The sequence below is a fragment of the Hemitrygon akajei genome, chromosome 4 (genome assembly GCF_048418815.1).
Source record: "Hemitrygon akajei chromosome 4, sHemAka1.3, whole genome shotgun sequence".
NCBI classification, from domain to species: Eukaryota; Metazoa; Chordata; class Chondrichthyes; order Myliobatiformes; family Dasyatidae; genus Hemitrygon; species Hemitrygon akajei.
In genome coordinates, this window is record NC_133127.1 from 186,954,226 (window position 1) to 186,977,009 (window position 22,784).

Below are 22,784 nucleotides of genomic sequence, written 5' to 3' on the forward strand. Positions count from 1 at the left end.
AATGCACCCGAGATAAACTAGGGGTCAGAGTGAGCTTGAATGCTGCTGGGCTAATGTGCTTGCATAATAATAAAGTAAAATGGTGTAATTTGTAACTAAGATTAACAATCGAGGAGAGGAGGTCTCAATTATATTTGATAGAGGCACACAAATGATTAGGGCAGGTTTAGACAAGTAATTGTACACAAACTAGGCACAAGAATTTAATGTTCTAAACAGATTGTGGAGGAAAATATGAGGGGGAGAAGATTTTCTTTAAATGGGCAAATGACAATGATCATCGTATCACTAGAACGATAAGCTGGGGGCCTATTTCCTTTCTGCGTAACAACTCTATTATCTCCATTCCAGCACAACATTTGTTGTAAATAAGGTATGGCATTTTAGCCAAGAACTTTGCATCATGTCACTGTCCCGCTTGACCTCCAGACTGCATGATTTGTGTCCACTGCAGACTCATTAATTAAGATAATAACATGCATGTCATAAAGTAACAGATAAAAATGTACTGTTAAGGACAACTAAATTTGTGAAGTGATCCCTTTCCTATGGGGTGATCCCATTACCCCTTTCCTGTGAAGGAACCAAAGATATCAATTGAGAATGCCATCTCTATTGCAACTATTTCTGAGACTGAAAATCATATATGGTGGTTAATGATCCACTCCACATTTTTCTCAGATTTGTCATGAGGTGAAAAAAAATCATTCCTATTGCACTTCTTATTTTTAGGGCAGAGCTCCTTAAGCATTTGGAGCAAGAGTTTGATAATGCCCTTTGCTGTCACAAACAGAAACATTCCTCTACTTGTTTTAATACTTCAGCAGGGATATTCTCTACTTGACTCTACTGAATCAAGTCAAGGGCACTTTCATCAAAATCTCCTGGGAGATCTTCAAAGAGGCACTTGCACTCAGTACCGACAGCCAGTCATTGATAGGTTCTCTTCCATTCTTGGCTTTTTATTGGGAACAGCCTTGGCTTTGAGCCACAAATTCTCTTGAAAGAACTGAAGAATCCAGACAAATAGGTGTTGCTGGCTTGTTGCTAGATTTCCTCAAACACCATCTGTTACTTAGATTATATAATTTTTATACAGACTTTCCTTTTTATTGTCTGTAGATCTGCTATTATTTCCTATGAGACATGATTGAGTCCAAAGAGCCTTGCATTGAGTTCATAGCTGGATCTTCCAGTTATTTTTATCAGATCTGCATCGATGTATTCTGACTGAGAACCCAAGAGTCTTTTCATGGATGCTGATTATGATGGATTCCATGGCAGCCCCATTAGTTGGCAGGTATCAGGATGTCTGTGAGGAACTGACTCAGCAGAACTTTTTAACTTTTTCAACAATGATTTTCCTGCAGGAACATTTTGCTTGCCATTTAGGGGTTACATAGTTGGATTTGATGGTGACTGGCTCAGGAGCCTTCTCATTACAACCAATGACAAGGAGGTTCAGAAGCCCAAAAACACACACTCAATATATTAAGAACTTCTTGCCCTCTGCTGTCAAATTTCTGAATGGTCCATGAACACTACTCACTATTCCCCTTTACACTATTTGTTGTAACTTGTAATAATTTTTATGCCTTGCATTGCCCTGCTGAAAAACAAAAAAATTCACAACATTAGCCAGATATAATAAACTGATTCTGACTGTCACGGTTTGGATGATATGTATATCGCTTGGTGCCGAGATTAAATGAAGATAGTTCAGCAGAAGTAATGGCAACATTAAGGATGTTGTCATGAGGCAATGTACATGATTCTCTGACAAAACAGGGTGCCGATTACTGGATCGCACTCTAATTATTTTGTCAACGAAACACTGTTGGGAGTTATTTTCTTTTTATATTGCTTATCACAACATTCAGAGGTTCACTTAAGTCACAAAGTGGTTGAGCCAGCTTCCAGTTATTAATCATGCCAGGGATGAATTGAACATTTTGCCCATCTGTTGTTTCCAGGTTCAGTGCAAGACTACGGGCCTGGACATGAGTCTTCAGAATTATTAACTTCAACTATGCAGCCTCATGTCATAACCTGAGTCAGTCTGCAGGTGGCATACCTTTACCAATAAAAAGGAAAAAGGAATCAAGTCACATATTCATGCTGGCATTCATGACTGCTGCAATATTAACTTGGTAAAGCAAGAATTCCCAACAAGAAACGTATTTCAGTAGATGAAATGAATATTAAAGAAAAGCAGCATTTCATGGTAAAGAGCTGAAGGTACCTTGATCTGCATCAATATAATTTATTTAAGAACTGGGTGCGGAACACTCTTACAGCACAATGAGCTGGAGTGCCCAGCAACCCATCTATTTCACCTTAGCTTAATCACAGGAAAATTTACACTGACCAATTAACCAGTACAACTCTGGGATGTGTGAGGAAATCGGAGCACCTGGAGAAAGCCTGCACGTTCATGGGGAGAGATTTGCAAGCTGCTTATGGACAGCACCAGAACTGAAATGCAAACTCTGATGCCCTGAGCTGTTGTAGTATCATGCTAACTGCTATGCTACTGTGGCATAATGATCATGAAAACAGAAATAATAATCAAAAGGTTTACGAGGCACAGGGTATAAATAGTTTTATAAACAGCAAACACAATAAAGTGCAACAATGCCGGTTTAATTGGAACAGATTTAGAATTCTTGCTATATATTTATATACAAAACAAATATGTGATTATAAGATGCAAAATAAAAGGGCATGGCACTGAAGCATAGCAGTTAGCACAATGCTCTTATAGCACCAGCGACCCTGATATAATTCCTGCCGCTGTCAGTAAGGAGTTTGTACATTCTCCCCATTCATTACCTGTGGGTTATCTCTGGTGCTCCGGCCTCCACCTGCAGTTCAAAGACTTGTGGAAATAATAGGTTAGTCACAAGCGTGTAATTGGGTGGCATGGGCTCGTTGGACTGAAAGGACCTTTTACTGTGTTGCATCTCTAATTTTTTTTTAATATTTAAAATGTACATGCAAAATGAATAAAATCATGATTTTGTAATACAAATTTTATATAATTACATAATGCTCCACAGGATGCTGGATTATCAATGCTTAACTGTACTTAGGCATATTTGTTTGGACAGACACTTATACTTCGTGGCCACTTTATTAATCACACCTGTCTATCTGCTAGTTAATGCACATATCTAATCAGCCAACCATGTGGCAGCAACCCAATGCATAAAAGCACAGAGGTATGGTCAGGAGAGTCAATTGTTGTTCAGACCAAACATCAAAATGGGCAGATGTGATCCAAGTGACCTTGATTGTAGAATCATTGCTGGCGCCACAATTGTTGGTTTGAGCATCTCAGAAACGGCTGATTACTTGGAATGTTCACACAAACCAGACTCTAGAGCTTACAGAGAATGGTGCAAACAACAAAACATTTAGTGAGCGGCAGTTCTGAGGGTGAAAATGTCTGTTAATAAGAGAGATCAGAGAAGAATGGCTGGACTGGTTCAAACTTACAGGAAAGTAGTCACTTTACCACAGTAGTGTGCAGAAGAGTATTTCTGAATGCACACATTTCGAACCTTGAAGTGGATGGGCTACAGCAGTAAAAAATCAGAAACATACACTCAGTAGCCACTTTATGAATTATCTAATAAAACAGATACAGAGTGCAGGGGATTCCAAGTACAGTGTGTATATTTAATAAAAAATAAAGAACAGGTCAACAACTTTTATGTAACTTTCCAGATCACACATCAAATATATGGACAGGATAGCAATTACAAAGAGCTGCCCTGCAGGGAAAAAAAACATGAATAATAAATGCTAGAAGATAAAGTGCCTGGAATCCTTGTGGGTCTTTCAACAGATTATCCACACTTTTGTATTTGTTTTTCCTACGAACTTAGAAACTAAAGTTGTTTTTCAGAACACATTATATGCCAGAGAGACTCAAATAAAAAAGCAAGGAAAAATTAATATGCGTCCATCTGTTTAGTACTCCTGGGAGAATACCTTCATTGCTACAATAGTAGTAATTGTTTCAGCAACCTGGTGTGAAAGCCAAAAAGCTAGATTGAGGATTTACTAAAAAAAATTCCCAGTGCTATTAATTTACAGTAAAATGCTTTCAAGAAATAAATATAACATCTCAGAGGGAAATGTATACTGCAGAGAACAGGTTCATAATTCAACCAAGTATCACACAAAAGCATCACATTTTCAATCACAAGGTATCACAAAGCACTTTATAGCTTATTAGTGCTAGCTACTGTACTTCACAAGTAGTTAATCTAGAAAACAACAGCATTAAATTTCATACAGCAAGGCTACAAAAACAAAGTTGGATAATGATCAAATAATCTGTTTTAGTAATCTTGGTTCAAATGTACAATGAATTAATCACTAGGGAGAACTGCACAGACTTTTAAATTGCCATGGGACCTACCCCATTCAGCTGAGATGATAGAAATCAGCTTAAAAGCTCCATTCAGGAGACCATGCCTTTGACAGCTTCAGAGTAAGTTTCATATTTGTATCTGCTATGGTGCTTAAAATTACAGCTTTATAAATATAAATACATTCTAGTCATCAACCAAATATTGATCACCCACAGATCACACTTCAAACTAGATTGTGTATATTGTATTAAAAGGCTCAATTGATAGCACTCTCTTTGGTTGAGTCAGTAGTCTCACTCCAGGGACTTGAGATCAAACATCTAGCCTGACAATCCAGTGTACCCACTGTGGGTATCAAATTCAGATTTATTTATCATGTATATCAAAACAAACAGTGAAATGTAGAACCCAACTGTGCTGGGTGCAGCTTACAAGAGTTGCCACACATTCTGGTGCAACAAAGCATGCCCACAATGCTCAGCAGAGCAACAAAGAACACAATAACAGCAAAGCAAGCTCCTTTCCTCCTCGTTTATAAGAGACGTGTAAGGCAAGTTTTGTTTTTTTTATATTTTGTTGCACAACTTTTCAAACTGTGCTAGAACTTTTGTGAACCCTGTAGAATTTTCTCTATTTCCGCATAAATATAAGCTAAAATGTGATCGGATCTTCACCCAAAGCCTAAAACTAGATAAAGAAAACCCAAGTAAATAAATAACACAACATTATACTTGTTAGTTATTTATTGAGAAAAATGATCCAATATTACATTCATTTGTTGGAAAAAGTATGTGAACCTCCGGGGTAATGCCTTCTCCAAAAACCATTTGAAGTTAGGTGTTCCAATCAATGAGATGAGATTGGAGGTAAGGGTTGTAGAGCTGCCCTACCTTATAAAAAAGGCACACAAAGTCAGGTTACTAATAGGAGCCTGCTCTTCTCAAGAAAGATCTGTTTATGTGCACCATGCCTCAATCACAACAACTTTTGGAAGACCTTAGAAGATGCAGAGATACATGAAGCTGGAAAAGGGTATAAAAGCATTTCTAAAGACCTGAGTGTTCATCAGTCCACAATATGAGAAATTGTCTACAAATGGAGGAAACTCAGTACTGTTGCTACTTTCCCTAGCAGTGGGCAACCTGCAAAGATCACACCAAGAATACAATGTGCAATGCTGAAGGAGGTCAAAAGAACCCAAGAATAAAAGCAAAAGACCTGCAGAAATACCTAGAATTTGCTAAAGTCTCTGGTCATGTGTCCACTATAAGAAAAACATTGAACAAGAGCGGTGTTCATGGAAGGACACCACAGAGGAAACTATTGCTTTCCAAAGAAAAACCTTTGCTGCATGTCTCAAGTTTGCAAAAGACCACGTGGAAGTTCTACAAAGACTCTGGGACGATGTTCTGTGGACAGATGAACCAACACCAAAACCTCATCCCAACTGTGAACCATAGTGGAAGGAGCATCATGTTTTAGGGCCGCTTTGCTGCCTCAGGGCATGGACAGCTTGCAATTGTTGAGGGAACAGTGAATTCAAAATTGTATCAACACATTTTACATGAGATTGTCAGGGTAGCCATCTGTCACCTGAAGCTTAATAGAAGTTGAATAATGTAACAAGCCATTAATCCGAAAGACAAGAGCAAATCAACAACAATAGTTTAAAATAAAGAAAATTTGTGTTTTGGAATGCCCAAGATAAAGTCCCGACCTTAATCCTATAGAATTGTGGAAGGACCTGAAGCAAGCAGTTCGTACAAGGAAGACTACCAACATCCCAGAGTTGAAGCAGTTGTGTAAGGAGGACTGGCCGAAAATTCCTCCTAGCCGATGTGCAGGACTTGATCAACAGTTACTGGAAATGTTTGGTTGAAGTTATTGCTGTACATGGGTGGTCACACCAGTTATTGAAAGCAAAGGTTCACATACTTTTTCCAACAAATACTTGTAATATTGGATCATTTTTCTCAATAAATAAAAGAACAAGTATAAATGTTTTTTGTGTTATTTAATTGGGTTCTCTATCTACTTTTAGAACTTATGGAAAGATCTGATCACATTTTAAGTGCTACTTATGCAGAATTATAGAAAACTCTACAGGGTTCACAGAATTTCTAGCACCACTGTATATGCGGATGACTGGAACCTGATGGAAGTGTTCGAAGCAAATAAGATGGTAAGATTTAGAGACATTAAAAGGTAGGGGAGGTGTGCATGTGGTACCATAGTTATCACAGACTTGGTAGGTCAAAGGGCCTAGACCATGTTTTATCAATAAAGTTAAGAAACACTTCTATATGTACAAATGTGTAATTGAACTCTGATAGGGTTAAATCCTGCACTAGAAGATTTTTAATAATTAAAGGTATTAAGAAAGTTTGGTCTAAAGAGTTAGAAGGTAACAGGTAGAAGAAACTAACGGGTTAAGTAGCCCAAGGTCAATCCCATGACCCTGGATCATCTCCTTTTATAAAATTTAAATAATTTCCTACTAAAGAGCTACAGATTGTTGTCTGGGATATGGCTTTTTAAAAAAAACATTGTGCCCTACTTGTAAGGGCAATTCAGATTTAATTTTAGTGCTTTGTTCCTGAACCAAACCCATTCATTCAAATATTTATTCAAATTTTCCTTCAGAAGTGCAATAACTTCTGAGTCACACACTAAAGATATGCATTAAGTATCCCAAAAATGCTATGTTAGTAACATTACAACCATGGCAATATTCCCCCTTTATTCATTACTTCAGCTTTTTTTTTTGAATTTTAAAGTCCAATTTTATAATTTATAAATACTTGGGTAGGGATAGTTAATGGCAAACTGGGAGGATGGTCAATTATAAGACCATAAGACACAGGAGCAAAATCAGGCCATTCAGTTAATCGCGTCTGCTCCACCATTCCAACAGGGCCGATTTATTATTCCTCTCAGCTCTCATATTCTGCCTTCACCCCATAACCTTTAATACCCTTACTGATCAAGAAACTATCAGCCTTTGCTTTATGACTTGGCCTCCACAGCAGTCTGTGGCAATGAATTTCAAAGATTCACCACCTTCTGCTGAAAGAAATGCCTCATCTATGCTCTGAAGTAGTGGTCACCAACCTTTTTAAGCCCAAGATCCCCTACCTCAGCCTTAGTGAAAGGCAAGATTGACTCTAAATCTATTAGTTACCACACATTCAAACCGGGGCAGAAAAGACCGGAAGTAAAACCCCACAACCCGGAAATAGAAATAACGTATAAACACCAGGAGTCACCACCCTTTTTTTTTGCACCGCAGACCTGTTTAATATTGACAATATTCTTGTGGACCAGCCGACTGGGGGGGGGGCTGTTAAACGCGTCGGGAATACAGCGATACTCGAAGCAGGTTCCTTATGTCCAGTCTATTCCGCAATTTAGTTGACGTGGCTCTCAGCTGCTGTCCCGTTTGCACACGTTTTTTCCGCTGGAAAACAAACTCAACTGGTTTGTCTTTCAGTGTGGGGTGCTTGGACTCAGGGTACCGAAGCAGATTTGAGGGCTTCGTTGCCTTATTAGACAGCCTCCGGGCCCGAGCTCCAGCCTCCCACCCGCCACCTTGGCCAGGTACGTCTGTTCCCATACTGGAGCCACGGCAGTCGCAGTCTGGAGAGAGAGCGACCGACCAACCGAGCAAGGAGTGCATTAGGACGCGCGCCTGCGCCCACCCCCCCCCCCCCCCCCCATGGGATCTATCGGCCGACAAAAGTGTGTTTCAGTAGATCACAATGAGGTAGCTGCTCTGCTGCTTATGAAACCCTGAGCCCGAATGAGGTCTGTGAATATTTTAGTGCCGGGTTCCCCATGAACATTCAGAGTGCTAAACAGGCTCAGAGGCGGCGCCCGTCTGTCCGTGCTCCAGGCCTGTAGCATCGGCACTTCCCGCCGGCCGGTTACCCGGGGCCAACCACTGATCCCTGGCACGCTTGGGTGCGTGTATTCAAGTTCAACAGTGGGCGTTACAGGGAATGAGGAAAGGTGCAGCTGACTCATATTGCTTCCTTCGGCCCAGTGGTTTGGGACCACTGAAGTACACTGTATAGTGCAGGGGGGGGAGCTACACGCATGCGCACTGGGCGGAAAGAACGGAACTAAAACCCCGCAACCTGGAAACAATCTCTCAACAGTATTTGTGTATTTATTTTTCTTTTTTTCCCCTCGGGATCTACTGGGAAAGTCTCCAAGATCGACTAGTCGATTGCGATCGACGGGTTGATGACGACTACTCTAAAGGAACATCCTTGTATTCTGAGTCTGTGCCCTCTTGTTCTAGAACTCCCTCACTACTGGAAATATCCTCTTCACGCCCACTCTATCGAGTTCTTTCAGTAGTTGATAGGATTCAATGAGATACCCCTTAATAATGAAAACTGCAAAAATTACAAATGGTAAATGTGAAGAATGGTCAAACAATTGACAGATGATGTTCCATATTGATAAGGTTAATATATTTTCATAGGAATTGGGAGGTCAGTTACTGCTTGTAAGGTGCAAAAACAATGACTGTCCATTTCCCTCCATTTTTCCCCGCCGAGCTCCTCCAGCAATGGTGTTGCCCAAATTTCCAGCATTTGCAGTCAGGTGTCAATATAATCTCAATTGTATAGCTGCAGTTTTACAGGGCCTTTTTTCTAAATGCCTCTCACTAGCTTGTCCCCCCCCCCGCCCCCCCATTCTGCTGTCTTTCCAAAGCTTTTTCCTTTGATCTAATTCCCTTGATAATCATATCTAGAATACTAATCTCGTCTTTCTTTTGCCATAAAAAAGGAAGCTATCACTATAAACTATGTATTCATTTAATGCTGGACATTGTTTGCTCACTATTATACTATTTTAATTCATAATTCCCCAATCTCATTTTAGCTTGCACAGATCTATTGTTTGTTTAGAATCAGGTTTAATATAACTGGTATATGTTGTTTTGGGGCAACACTACATTACATAATAAAAAAAACTACAAATTATAATATGCAAATATATATAAATCTAAGTAGTGCAAAAAGGGAGGAAAATAGTGAGGTAGTCTTCATGGGTTCATTGTCCATTCATAAATCTGATGACATAGAAGAAAAGTTGTTCACGAAACCCTGCTTATGTGTCTTCAAGTTCCTGTTCTTTTTCCTGGATGGTAGCAATGAGAAGTGGCCGCGTCCTGGGTGATAGGGATCCTTAATGATGGGTGCTGCCATTTTGAGGCATTGCCTTTAAAGGTGTCCTTGATGCTGAAGTTAGTGCTCATGATGGAGCTGGCTGAGTTTAAAACTTTCTGCAGATTTTTTGAATCCTGTACTGTGGCCCCTCCATATTGGACAGTGATACAACCAGTTAGAATGCTCTCTACAGTACGTCTGTAGAAACTTGCGAGTGACTTTGGTGACAAACCAAGTCTCCTTGAACTCCTAGTGAAACGTATACCTGTCATGCATCAATACGTTGGGCCCAGAATAGATCCTTGGAAGTTGACACATATGAACAATTGTTGAGGGAACAGTGAATTCAAAATTGTATCAACACATTTTACATGAGATTGTCAGGGTAGCCATCTGTCACCTGAAGCTTAATAGAAGTTGAATAATGTAACAAGCCATTAATCCGAAAGACAAGAGCAAATCAACAACAATAGTTTAAAATAAAGAAAATTTGTGTTTTGGAATGCCCAAGATAAAGTCCCGACCTTAATCCTATAGAATTGTGGAAGGACCTGAAGCAAGCAGTTCGTACAAGGAAGACTACCAACATCCCAGAGTTGAAGCAGTTGTGTAAGGAGGACTGGCCGAAAATTCCTCCTAGCCGATGTGCAGGACTTGATCAACAGTTACTGGAAATGTTTGGTTGAAGTTATTGCTGTACATGGGTGGTCACACCAGTTATTGAAAGCAAAGGTTCACATACTTTTTCCAACAAATACTTGTAATATTGGATCATTTTTCTCAATAAATAAAAGAACAAGTATAAATGTTTTTTGTGTTATTTAATTGGGTTCTCTATCTACTTTTAGAACTTATGGAAAGATCTGATCACATTTTAAGTGCTACTTATGCAGAATTATAGAAAACTCTACAGGGTTCACAGAATTTCTAGCACCACTGTATATGCGGATGACTGGAACCTGATGGAAGTGTTCGAAGCAAATAAGATGGTAAGATTTAGAGACATTAAAAGGTAGGGGAGGTGTGCATGTGGTACCATAGTTATCACAGACTTGGTAGGTCAAAGGGCCTAGACCATGTTTTATCAATAAAGTTAAGAAACACTTCTATATGTACAAATGTGTAATTGAACTCTGATAGGGTTAAATCCTGCACTAGAAGATTTTTAATAATTAAAGGTATTAAGAAAGTTTGGTCTAAAGAGTTAGAAGGTAACAGGTAGAAGAAACTAACGGGTTAAGTAGCCCAAGGTCAATCCCATGACCCTGGATCATCTCCTTTTATAAAATTTAAATAATTTCCTACTAAAGAGCTACAGATTGTTGTCTGGGATATGGCTTTTTAAAAAAAACATTGTGCCCTACTTGTAAGGGCAATTCAGATTTAATTTTAGTGCTTTGTTCCTGAACCAAACCCATTCATTCAAATATTTATTCAAATTTTCCTTCAGAAGTGCAATAACTTCTGAGTCACACACTAAAGATATGCATTAAGTATCCCAAAAATGCTATGTTAGTAACATTACAACCATGGCAATATTCCCCCTTTATTCATTACTTCAGCTTTTTTTTTTGAATTTTAAAGTCCAATTTTATAATTTATAAATACTTGGGTAGGGATAGTTAATGGCAAACTGGGAGGATGGTCAATTATAAGACCATAAGACACAGGAGCAAAATCAGGCCATTCAGTTAATCGCGTCTGCTCCACCATTCCAACAGGGCCGATTTATTATTCCTCTCAGCTCTCATATTCTGCCTTCACCCCATAACCTTTAATACCCTTACTGATCAAGAAACTATCAGCCTTTGCTTTATGACTTGGCCTCCACAGCAGTCTGTGGCAATGAATTTCAAAGATTCACCACCTTCTGCTGAAAGAAATGCCTCATCTATGCTCTGAAGTAGTGGTCACCAACCTTTTTAAGCCCAAGATCCCCTACCTCAGCCTTAGTGAAAGGCAAGATTGACTCTAAATCTATTAGTTACCACACATTCAAACCGGGGCAGAAAAGACCGGAAGTAAAACCCCACAACCCGGAAATAGAAATAACGTATAAACACCAGGAGTCACCACCCTTTTTTTTTGCACCGCAGACCTGTTTAATATTGACAATATTCTTGTGGACCAGCCGACTGGGGGGGGGGCTGTTAAACGCGTCGGGAATACAGCGATACTCGAAGCAGGTTCCTTATGTCCAGTCTATTCCGCAATTTAGTTGACGTGGCTCTCAGCTGCTGTCCCGTTTGCACACGTTTTTTCCGCTGGAAAACAAACTCAACTGGTTTGTCTTTCAGTGTGGGGTGCTTGGACTCAGGGTACCGAAGCAGATTTGAGGGCTTCGTTGCCTTATTAGACAGCCTCCGGGCCCGAGCTCCAGCCTCCCACCCGCCACCTTGGCCAGGTACGTCTGTTCCCATACTGGAGCCACGGCAGTCGCAGTCTGGAGAGAGAGCGACCGACCAACCGAGCAAGGAGTGCATTAGGACGCGCGCCTGCGCCCACCCCCCCCCCCCCCCCCATGGGATCTATCGGCCGACAAAAGTGTGTTTCAGTAGATCACAATGAGGTAGCTGCTCTGCTGCTTATGAAACCCTGAGCCCGAATGAGGTCTGTGAATATTTTAGTGCCGGGTTCCCCATGAACATTCAGAGTGCTAAACAGGCTCAGAGGCGGCGCCCGTCTGTCCGTGCTCCAGGCCTGTAGCATCGGCACTTCCCGCCGGCCGGTTACCCGGGGCCAACCACTGATCCCTGGCACGCTTGGGTGCGTGTATTCAAGTTCAACAGTGGGCGTTACAGGGAATGAGGAAAGGTGCAGCTGACTCATATTGCTTCCTTCGGCCCAGTGGTTTGGGACCACTGAAGTACACTGTATAGTGCAGGGGGGGGAGCTACACGCATGCGCACTGGGCGGAAAGAACGGAACTAAAACCCCGCAACCTGGAAACAATCTCTCAACAGTATTTGTGTATTTATTTTTCTTTTTTTCCCCTCGGGATCTACTGGGAAAGTCTCCAAGATCGACTAGTCGATTGCGATCGACGGGTTGATGACGACTACTCTAAAGGAACATCCTTGTATTCTGAGTCTGTGCCCTCTTGTTCTAGAACTCCCTCACTACTGGAAATATCCTCTTCACGCCCACTCTATCGAGTTCTTTCAGTAGTTGATAGGATTCAATGAGATACCCCTTAATAATGAAAACTGCAAAAATTACAAATGGTAAATGTGAAGAATGGTCAAACAATTGACAGATGATGTTCCATATTGATAAGGTTAATATATTTTCATAGGAATTGGGAGGTCAGTTACTGCTTGTAAGGTGCAAAAACAATGACTGTCCATTTCCCTCCATTTTTCCCCGCCGAGCTCCTCCAGCAATGGTGTTGCCCAAATTTCCAGCATTTGCAGTCAGGTGTCAATATAATCTCAATTGTATAGCTGCAGTTTTACAGGGCCTTTTTTCTAAATGCCTCTCACTAGCTTGTCCCCCCCCCGCCCCCCCATTCTGCTGTCTTTCCAAAGCTTTTTCCTTTGATCTAATTCCCTTGATAATCATATCTAGAATACTAATCTCGTCTTTCTTTTGCCATAAAAAAGGAAGCTATCACTATAAACTATGTATTCATTTAATGCTGGACATTGTTTGCTCACTATTATACTATTTTAATTCATAATTCCCCAATCTCATTTTAGCTTGCACAGATCTATTGTTTGTTTAGAATCAGGTTTAATATAACTGGTATATGTTGTTTTGGGGCAACACTACATTACATAATAAAAAAAACTACAAATTATAATATGCAAATATATATAAATCTAAGTAGTGCAAAAAGGGAGGAAAATAGTGAGGTAGTCTTCATGGGTTCATTGTCCATTCATAAATCTGATGACATAGAAGAAAAGTTGTTCACGAAACCCTGCTTATGTGTCTTCAAGTTCCTGTTCTTTTTCCTGGATGGTAGCAATGAGAAGTGGCCGCGTCCTGGGTGATAGGGATCCTTAATGATGGGTGCTGCCATTTTGAGGCATTGCCTTTAAAGGTGTCCTTGATGCTGAAGTTAGTGCTCATGATGGAGCTGGCTGAGTTTAAAACTTTCTGCAGATTTTTTGAATCCTGTACTGTGGCCCCTCCATATTGGACAGTGATACAACCAGTTAGAATGCTCTCTACAGTACGTCTGTAGAAACTTGCGAGTGACTTTGGTGACAAACCAAGTCTCCTTGAACTCCTAGTGAAACGTATACCTGTCATGCATCAATACGTTGGGCCCAGAATAGATCCTTGGAAGTTGACACATATGAACAAGTTGCTCATCCTATCCACCGCTGACTGACTGAATACTGGTGTGTTCCCTCAGACTTCCCCTTCCTGAAGTCCACAATCAATTCCTTGGTTTTACTGGCGTTGAGTGCAAGGCCTTTGTTGCAACTTCACCCAATGAGCAATAAGACCATAAAACTACTGAACTGCTTTACAAAACCATCTGGTTTACTAACATTTTTCAGGAATTAAAAACTGGCAGTATTGCCCAATATGAACTTTACAACTCCTGACCCAAAGCAACGTGATTATCACTTCTTTGAATTCTAACATGACTAAGCTATCTCCTTTGCTCCTCCGTCTCTGGCGGTATTCAGGGTTTCTTCATCGTGTCAGTAGCTTCCTTACAATTTTCACTACTATCAGTAGCAGAAGTCCAGATGGAGACTCGGGAATACCATTGCACTCAGATACAGAAGGATTCTTCATTGATGTTTCCTCAGCAATTTTGTTTCACTAGTCAGGGTTGTTAGCCCTGAGCTGAACCCCCAAAACTGAAGGACCATTGATCCACTCTTAGTATGGCCTCTACCCTTTGAACTGTTTGGCATGGGTGATCGTACCAAGAGCCAAAGCCTAAAGTCTTGACTACAACCAATTGTGTCTCAAGCATCATTGAGACACACAAGCCTTCAAACCATGACAAGCTTATAATTTTCTTGAACTCAGTCAGGAACAGTTAAAGACAACTCTGGCCTCACCAGATTCCAACATCCTGCAAATGAGTAAATTATCAGAGTGACTGCACCATCATGAGTGGCGGGGTGGATATACATCTCTACCAAAGGAGGTGCAAGACATTCATTTCCTCCGCCAGCCTGCAGGTCACCCTTGGGCAAGGTTTTCTGGCAAAGGTGTATTTCATAAGTGGGAAGCCATCAAAAATGACATTTTGAGAGTATACAGCTTATATGTGCCTATCAAAATAAAAGGTAAAGTTAACAAGAATAAGGAACCTTGGTTTTCAAGAGATATTGAGACTCTGCTAAGAGAAAAAAGGTGGTACATAGCAGGTATAGGCAAGTAGAAACAACGGAGTATAGAAATGCAAGAGACCTTTTAAGAAATTAGGAGGGCTAAAAGAAGACATGAAGTTGCCCTAGCAGACCAGGTGAAGGAGAATCCTAAGGGATTCAACAGATACATTCAGAGCCAACGGATTGTAAAGGGCAAAATTGGTTCTCTGGAAGATCAGAATGGTAATCCATGTATGGAGCCAAAACAGATGGGGGAGATGTTAATAATTTTTTTGTGTATCTGCATTTACTAAACACATGCACACAGAGTCTATAGAAGTGAGGCAAAATGGCATCAATGTCATGGAGCCTATACAGATTGTAAAAGAGGTGGTGTCTGATGCCCTGAGGGAAATCAGGGTGGATAAATCCCCAGGGCATGGCAAGGTGTTTCCTCGGACCCTGTGGGAGGCAACAGGAAAGGTACTAGTGGATTGGAGGATAGACCACGTTGTTCCACTGTTTAAGAAAGGCTGCGAACATAAACCAGGAGGCTGGTGAGTCTGACATCAGTTTTGGCAAAGTTATTCTGAGGGACCAGATTATAAGTATTTAGATAGACTTGGATTGATTAAGTATAGTCAACATGGCTTCATGCATGGTAGGTCACTGCCTAAAGGAAGTTACCAGCAAAGTGGATGAAGGCAAAGCAGTGGATATTGTCTACATGACTTTAGCAAGGTCCAGCATGAGAGGTTGGTCAGGTAGGTTCAGCTTGTTTGCCATTCAAGATGGGGTAGTAAAATGGATTAGATATTGACTTTTTGGGAGTAACTAGAGGGTGTTAGTAGATGGCTGCCTCTTTGACTGGACACCTGTGACTAGTGCAGTGCTGCAGGGATCAGTGCTGGGTCTGAGGTTGTTTGTCATCTATATCAACAATCTGGATAATAATGTGGATAACTGGAGCAACAAATTTGCATGACACTGAGATTGGGAGTAGAGTGGAAAACTAACAGAGGAACCCTGATCAGGCAGGAAAATGTCAGATGGAACTTAATGCAGACCAGTGCAAGGTGTTGCACTTCAGTTGGACCAGCCATGGTAGGTCTTACACAGTGAACGGTAGGGCACTGAGGTGTGTGACAGAACAAAGAGATCTGGAAATACAGGTCCATAATTCATTGAAAATGGTATCACAGGTAGATAAGGCTGTAAATAAAGTTTTTTTTGCCGTATTAGCCTTCATAAATCAATGTCTTGAGCACAGCAGATGGAACATTATATTGAAGTTGTATTAAGATACTGGTGAGGCCTAATTTGGAGTATTGTGTGCAGTTTTGGTCACCTACCTACAGGAAAAATGTAAATAAGATTGAAAGAGTACAGAGAAAATTTACGAGGATGTTTCTGGGTCTGGGGAGCTGAGTTATTAGTTGGAGAACATGAAGGGAAACTTCTTCACTCGGAGGGGTGGGAGTGCTGCCAGCACAAGTGGTGCACATAAATGTGATTTTAACTTTTAAGGCAAACTTTGGATAGGTACATATATAGTAGGGGTATGGAGGGCTATAGTCCCAGTGGAGGTTAATGGGAGTAGGCAGTTTAAAATGGTTTTATCATGGACTAGATGGATTGAAGGGCCTGCTTCTGAGCTGTACTTTTCTATGACGATGAAATCCTATCATTTTATACCAATTGTGTTTTCTTGCAAATGTTCAAAGTTTTAAGCAGTTTTGTATACCGATTGACTCAGCAGCCAAGAACAAAGTACTTTGAAAATGTGTATTCAGAGTACATATCCAAAAGAAATTAATACTCAATTTTACTTAATGTAAAATGTGATTAAACACATCTGAAGCCCTTAATCACCCATGATTACATTTTTCAAAAACAAAAACATAATTAAAATTTATAAACATTGAACATTTACATTCTCGCTGCTCATTTTCCATGACTGAACATTTGCCAATATTCCTTATCAGCATCCTTCAGAAAATTAACCCAGGTAATTGTCCTCATAAATTCAATCTAATAACCTGTAATTAATAGAAAAATCATGTCAATACTTTGTTATTTTATTGTCATTCCATAAAATGATAAGATATAGGAGCAGAAGTAGGCCACTCAGCCCATCTAGTCTGCTCCACCATTCATTCATGGGCTGATCCAATTCTTCCAGTCATCCCCATTCCCTGCCTTCTCCCCATGCTCTGACTAATCAAGAACCTATCTCTGCCTTAAAATACACCCAATGACATGGCCTCCACAGCCGCTCGTGACAACAAATTCCGCAGATTTACCACCCTCTGACTAAAGTAATTTCTCTGCATCTCAGTTCTAAATGGACGTCCTTCAATCCCGAAGTTGTGCCCTCTTGTCCTAGAATCCTCTACCATGGGAAATAACTTTGCCATATCTAATCTGTTCAGGTCTTTTAACATTTGGAATGTTTCTATGAGTCGTCGTCGTCCCCGTCCCCTCCACCATTCTGCTGAACTCTAGGGAATACAGCCCAAGAGCTGCCAGACGTTCCTCATATGGTAACCCTTTCATTCCTGGAATCATTCTTGTGAATCTTCTCTGAACCCTCTCCAACGTCAGTATCTCCTTTCTAAAATAAGGAGCCTAAAACTGCACACAATACTCCAAGGGTGGTCTCACGAGTGCCTTAAGAGCCTCAACATCACAGTCCTGTTCTTATATTCTATACCTCTAGAAATGAATGCCAACATTGCATTTGCCTGGAGGTTAACCTTTAGGGTATCTTGCACAAGGACTCCCAAGTCCCTTTCCATCTCTGCATTTTGAATTCTCTCCCCATCTATTAGTCTGCCCATTTATTTCTTCCACCAAAGTCCATGACCATACACTTTCCAACATTGTATTTCATTTGCTACTTCTTTGCCCATTCCCCTAAACTATCTAAGTCTCTCTGCAGACTCTGTTTCCTCAACACTATCCGCTCCTCCACCTATCTTTGTATCATCGGCAAATTTCGCCATAAATCCATTAATACCATAGTCCAAGTAAATGGACATACACCGTAAAAAGCAGCGGTCCCAACACCGACCCCTGTGGAACTCCACCGGTAACTGGCAGCTATGCCGGAGTAGGATCCCTTTATTCCCACTGTTTTCTGCCGACCAGCCAATGCTCCACCCATGCTGTAATTCCATGGTCTCTTATCTTGCTAAGCAGCTTCATGTGCCTTGTCAAAGGCCTTATGAAAATCCAAGCACACCATATCTACTGCATCTCCTGTCTACCCTGCTTGTAATTTCCTCAAAAAAGTAGGTTTGTCAGGCAGGATTTTCCTTTCAGGAAACCATGCTGGCTTTGGCCTGTCCTGTCATGTGCCTCCAAGTACTCCATAATCTCATCCCTATTAATAGATTCCGACAACTTCCCAACTACTGATGTCAGGCCAACAAGTCTACAGTTTCCTTTCTGCTGCCTCCCACCCTTCTTAAATAGCAGAGTAACATTTGCAATTTCCCAGTCATCCGGTACAATGCCAGAATCTATAGAGGGTGAGCATCCTCTACATCGGCGTGACCCGACACAGATTGGGGGACTGCTTCGTCGAGCACCTACGCTCCGTCTGCCACAACAGACAGGATCTCCCGGTTGCCACTCACTTCAACTCTCCTTCACATTCCCATTCGGATTATGTCCATACATGGCCTCCTCTACTGCCATGATGAGGCCAAACTTCGGTTGGAGGAACAACATCTCATATACCGTCTGGGTAGTCTCCAGCCCCTTGATATGAACATCGAATTCTCCAACTTCCGGTAATTCCCTCCCTCTCCCTTCCCCCATCCCACCTTCACTCCGTCTCCTCTTCTAGCTGCCTATCACCTCTCATGACTCTGCCTTCTTCTACTACCCATAGTGCTTTCCCCTTAAGACTCCTTCTTCACCTCTCCTGCCTATCCCCTCCCCCACCCCTTGATCTTTCCTCTGATTGGTTTTCCACCCTCCCTCCACCTTCTTTATAGGGCCCCTGCCCCCTCCTTCTTTAGTCCTGACGAAGGGTCTCGACCTGAAACGTTGACTGCTCATTTCAACGGATGCTGCCTGGCCTGCTAAGTTCATCCAGCTTTTTTGTATGTCTTGAATCTATAGATTCTTGAAAGATTATCTTTAATGCCTCCGCAATCTCTCCAGCTACTTCCTTCAGAACTCGAGGGTGCATTCATCAGGTACAGGAGATTTATCCACCTACATACGATTAAGCTTCCTGAGCACCTTCTCAGTCATAATTTTCACTGCACAAACTTCATTTCCCTGACACTCTTGAATGTCCGCTATACTGCGGACATCTTCCACTGTGAAGACTGATGCAAAATATGCATTCAGTTCCTCTGCCATCTCTGCATCTCTCATTCAAATGTACACATGTATACAGCTAAATAAAACCTCTGGGACCAAGGTGCAAAACACAGTACATATATCACATACAACACAAAATATTAACAAGTAACAAAAAATATATTCTGTAGATAAGCTGACATGAAGTGTCTATAGAACATAGTTAAATATACTATACAACAGTACAATGCTACTGGCACAGTATAAAAGTGTACTATCAAGGCGTTCAAGGTATTCATTATTGCAGTTGAATCTTTTATTTTAATAGCCCCTACTGTGCCTCCCAGCAGCAAACTTTATATCAATTAGTAAAATAGAAATGTCACCATTCCTTGCTGGAAGAATTTAGCAGATTAGGCAACATCTATGGAGAGGAATAAACAGCTAACACTTCAGGCCAAGACCCTTTATCAGGACCGAAAAACAACTGTTTGTTCCTCTCCACAGAGGCTGCTTGACCTGATGATTTCCTCCAGCAATTTGTGTGTGCTACACTAGACTTCCAGCATCTGCAGAGTCTCTTGCTTATGATCCTTAACCAACAAAACAATGAACTAAAGTTAATTTAACAATGAACTGTGAGAGTAAGCGTTTGGCACGGACTAGAAGGGCCGAGATGGCCTGTTTCCGTGCTGTAATTGTTATATGGTTATATGTTATAAAGATTAATTTGTCCACGTCTGTTACGTTAAACAGCTAGGGAGTATATTCATTCATGAATAGGAAAATAAAGTGTTTTTTTTTTAAACACAACACAAGTAGGTGACAAATGTTGACGTGTTAAACAGGAGTTAAGGAATGAAGTGCATTAAATCATCAGAATGGAAAAACTTAATTATCTGAAATTGCTATGTTTGTACTTTCCAGAAACAGAAAAATACAGTTTTAGTTTGAATTTAAAACAAATTCAAAGCAGCCACAATTCAAACAGTCTTGATTCTTAACCGGTGGTTGAACTATACAACAAATCAAAGTTTTCTCCTTTAGCTCCTCCCACTTCCTCCAAACCAAGGGTGTAGCCATGGGCACCCGCATGGGTCCCAGTTATGCCTGCCTTTTTGTTGGCTTTGTGGAACAGTCCATGTTCCAACTCTATATGGGTATCCGTCCCCCTCTTTTCCTTCGCTACATCGACGACTGCATTGGTGCTGCCTCCTGCACGCATGCTGAGCTCATTAACTTCATTAACTTTGCCTCCAACTTTCACCCTGCCCTCAAATTTACCTGGTCCATTTCCGACACCTCCCTCCCCTTTCTTGATCTTTCTGTCTCCATCTCTGGAGATGGCTTATCTACTAATATCTACTATAAGCCTACAGACTCTCACAGCTACCTGGACTATTCCTCTTCCCACCCTGTCTCTTGCAAAAATGCTATCCTCTTCTCACAATTCCTCCGTCTCCACCGCATCTGCTCTCAGGATGAGGCTTTTCATTCCAGGATGAAGGAGATGTCTTCCTTTTTTAAACAAAGGGGCTTCCCTTCTTCCACGATCAACTCTGCTCTCAAACGCATCTCTCCCATTTCCCGCACATCTGCCTACACCCCATCCGCCCACCACCCCTCTCGGGATAGGGTTCCCCTTGTCTTCACCTACCACCCCACCAGCCTCCAGGTCCAACATATAATTCTCTGTAACTTCTGCCACCTCCAACGGGATCCCACTACCAAGCACAACTTTCCCTCCCCTCCTCTTTCTGCTTTCCGCAGTGATCGCTCCCTACGCGACTCCCTTGTCCACTCATTCCCCCCACCCCCCATCCCTTCCCACCGATCTCCCTCCTGGCACTTATCCTTGTAAACGGAACAAGTGCTACACTTCCTCCCTCACCACCATTCAGGGCCCCAGACAGTCCTTCCAGGTGAGGCGACACTTCGCCTGTGAGTCGGCTGATGTGGTATACTGCGTCCGGTGCTCCCGGTGTGGCCTTTTATATATTGGTGAGATCCGACGTAGACTGGGAGACCATTTCGCTGAACACATACGCTCGGTCTGAGAAAGCAAGCTCTCCCAGTGGCCACACATTTTAATTCCACGTCCCATTCTGATATGTCTATCCATGGCCTCCTCTACTGTCAAGATGAAGCCACACTCGGGTTGGAGGAACAACACCTTATATACCGGCTGGGTAACCTCCAACCTGATGGCATGAACATTGACTTCTCCAACTTCTATTAATGCCCCTCCTCCCCTTCTTACCTCATCCCCGACATATTTAGTTGTTTGTTTTTTTTCTCTCTCTCTCTCTGCCCATCACTTTGCCTGTTCTCCATCTCCCTCTGGTGCTTACCCCCCAACTTCTTTCTCCCGAGGCCTCCCGTCCCATGATCCTTTCCATTCTCCAGCTCTGTATCACTTTTGCCAATCACCTTTCCAGCTCTTAGCTTCATCCCCCCCCCCCCCCCACCCCCGGTCTTCTCCTATCATTTTGCATTTCCCCCTCCCCCCACTACTTTCAAATCTCTTATTATCTTTCTCTTCAGTTAGTCCTGACGAAGGGTCTCGGCCCGAAACATCAGCAGTGCTTCTCCTTATAGATGCTGCCTGGCCTGCTGTGTTCCACCAGCATTTTGTGTGTTGTTTCAAAGTTTTCTATTATGTCTACAAACCTATTCCAATTGATAGGCCCATGCCAATTTCTTTGATTCATAGTTTTACAGAATTATACAGAACACTTGAACCCAGCTCATCCATGCATGCCGACCAAAATGCCTATCTATACTAATCCCATTTGACCGAATCAGGCCTGTATCCTTCTAAAAACTTATGGTCTCATTGCTACCATCAGGAAGGAGGTACAAGAGCCTGAAGGCACACAGTCAACAATTCTGGAACAGCTTCTTCCCCTCTACCATCTAATTTCCAAATGGACATTGAACTCATGAACACCATTTTTTCCTCTTTTTGCACTGCTTCTTTAATTTCAAAAATCAAGTTTAAGTATCATACACAGTTACAGTCGAATGAAATAGTGTTCCTCTAGGGCCAAGATACAAAACATACACAGCACTTTCAAAATAGTGAGGGGAAAAAAAATCAGTCATAAAATCAGCAAAAACACACATACTGTATCTAGTCCAAGACCCGACATGCCCTGCAAATTGATGGTATGGTACCCAGCAAACGAGTCTGACATTTATATATATTAATATGCATACCGTATACCATCTGTAATTGTTTTTTTCTCCATTATTTTGCATTATATTGCTGTCACAAAGACAACAAATTTCATAACATATGTTAGTGATATTAAGCCTGATTCTGAAAAAGGCAATAAATCTCTACAAGGTCATCACCCAGCTTCTTTGCACCAGCGGAAACATTTCAAGCCTATCCACTTTCCTTGCAATTCAAGCCCTCCAGACCAGGTAACATTCCTGCAAATCTTTTCTGCACCCTGTTTAGCTTAATCACCCATTCTAAGGCATAGCAACGAGAATTGCACAGAACACTCCAAGAGCAGCCTAGCCAATAATTTGTAAAACTGTAACATGATACCTTAACTCCCAAACTCAAAATGCCTCAGATGACAAAGCCTTTTCACTGCTGCATACCTATATCA

General features: G+C 41.5%; 1 protein-coding gene across 1 annotated transcript in view; it reads right to left on the reverse strand.

The window, feature by feature from the left end:
* The window catches only part of prkx (protein kinase X-linked), a 133,602-nt gene that overhangs the window by 63,192 nt on the left and 47,626 nt on the right, over positions 1 to 22,784 (reverse strand). The window lies entirely within an intron of this gene.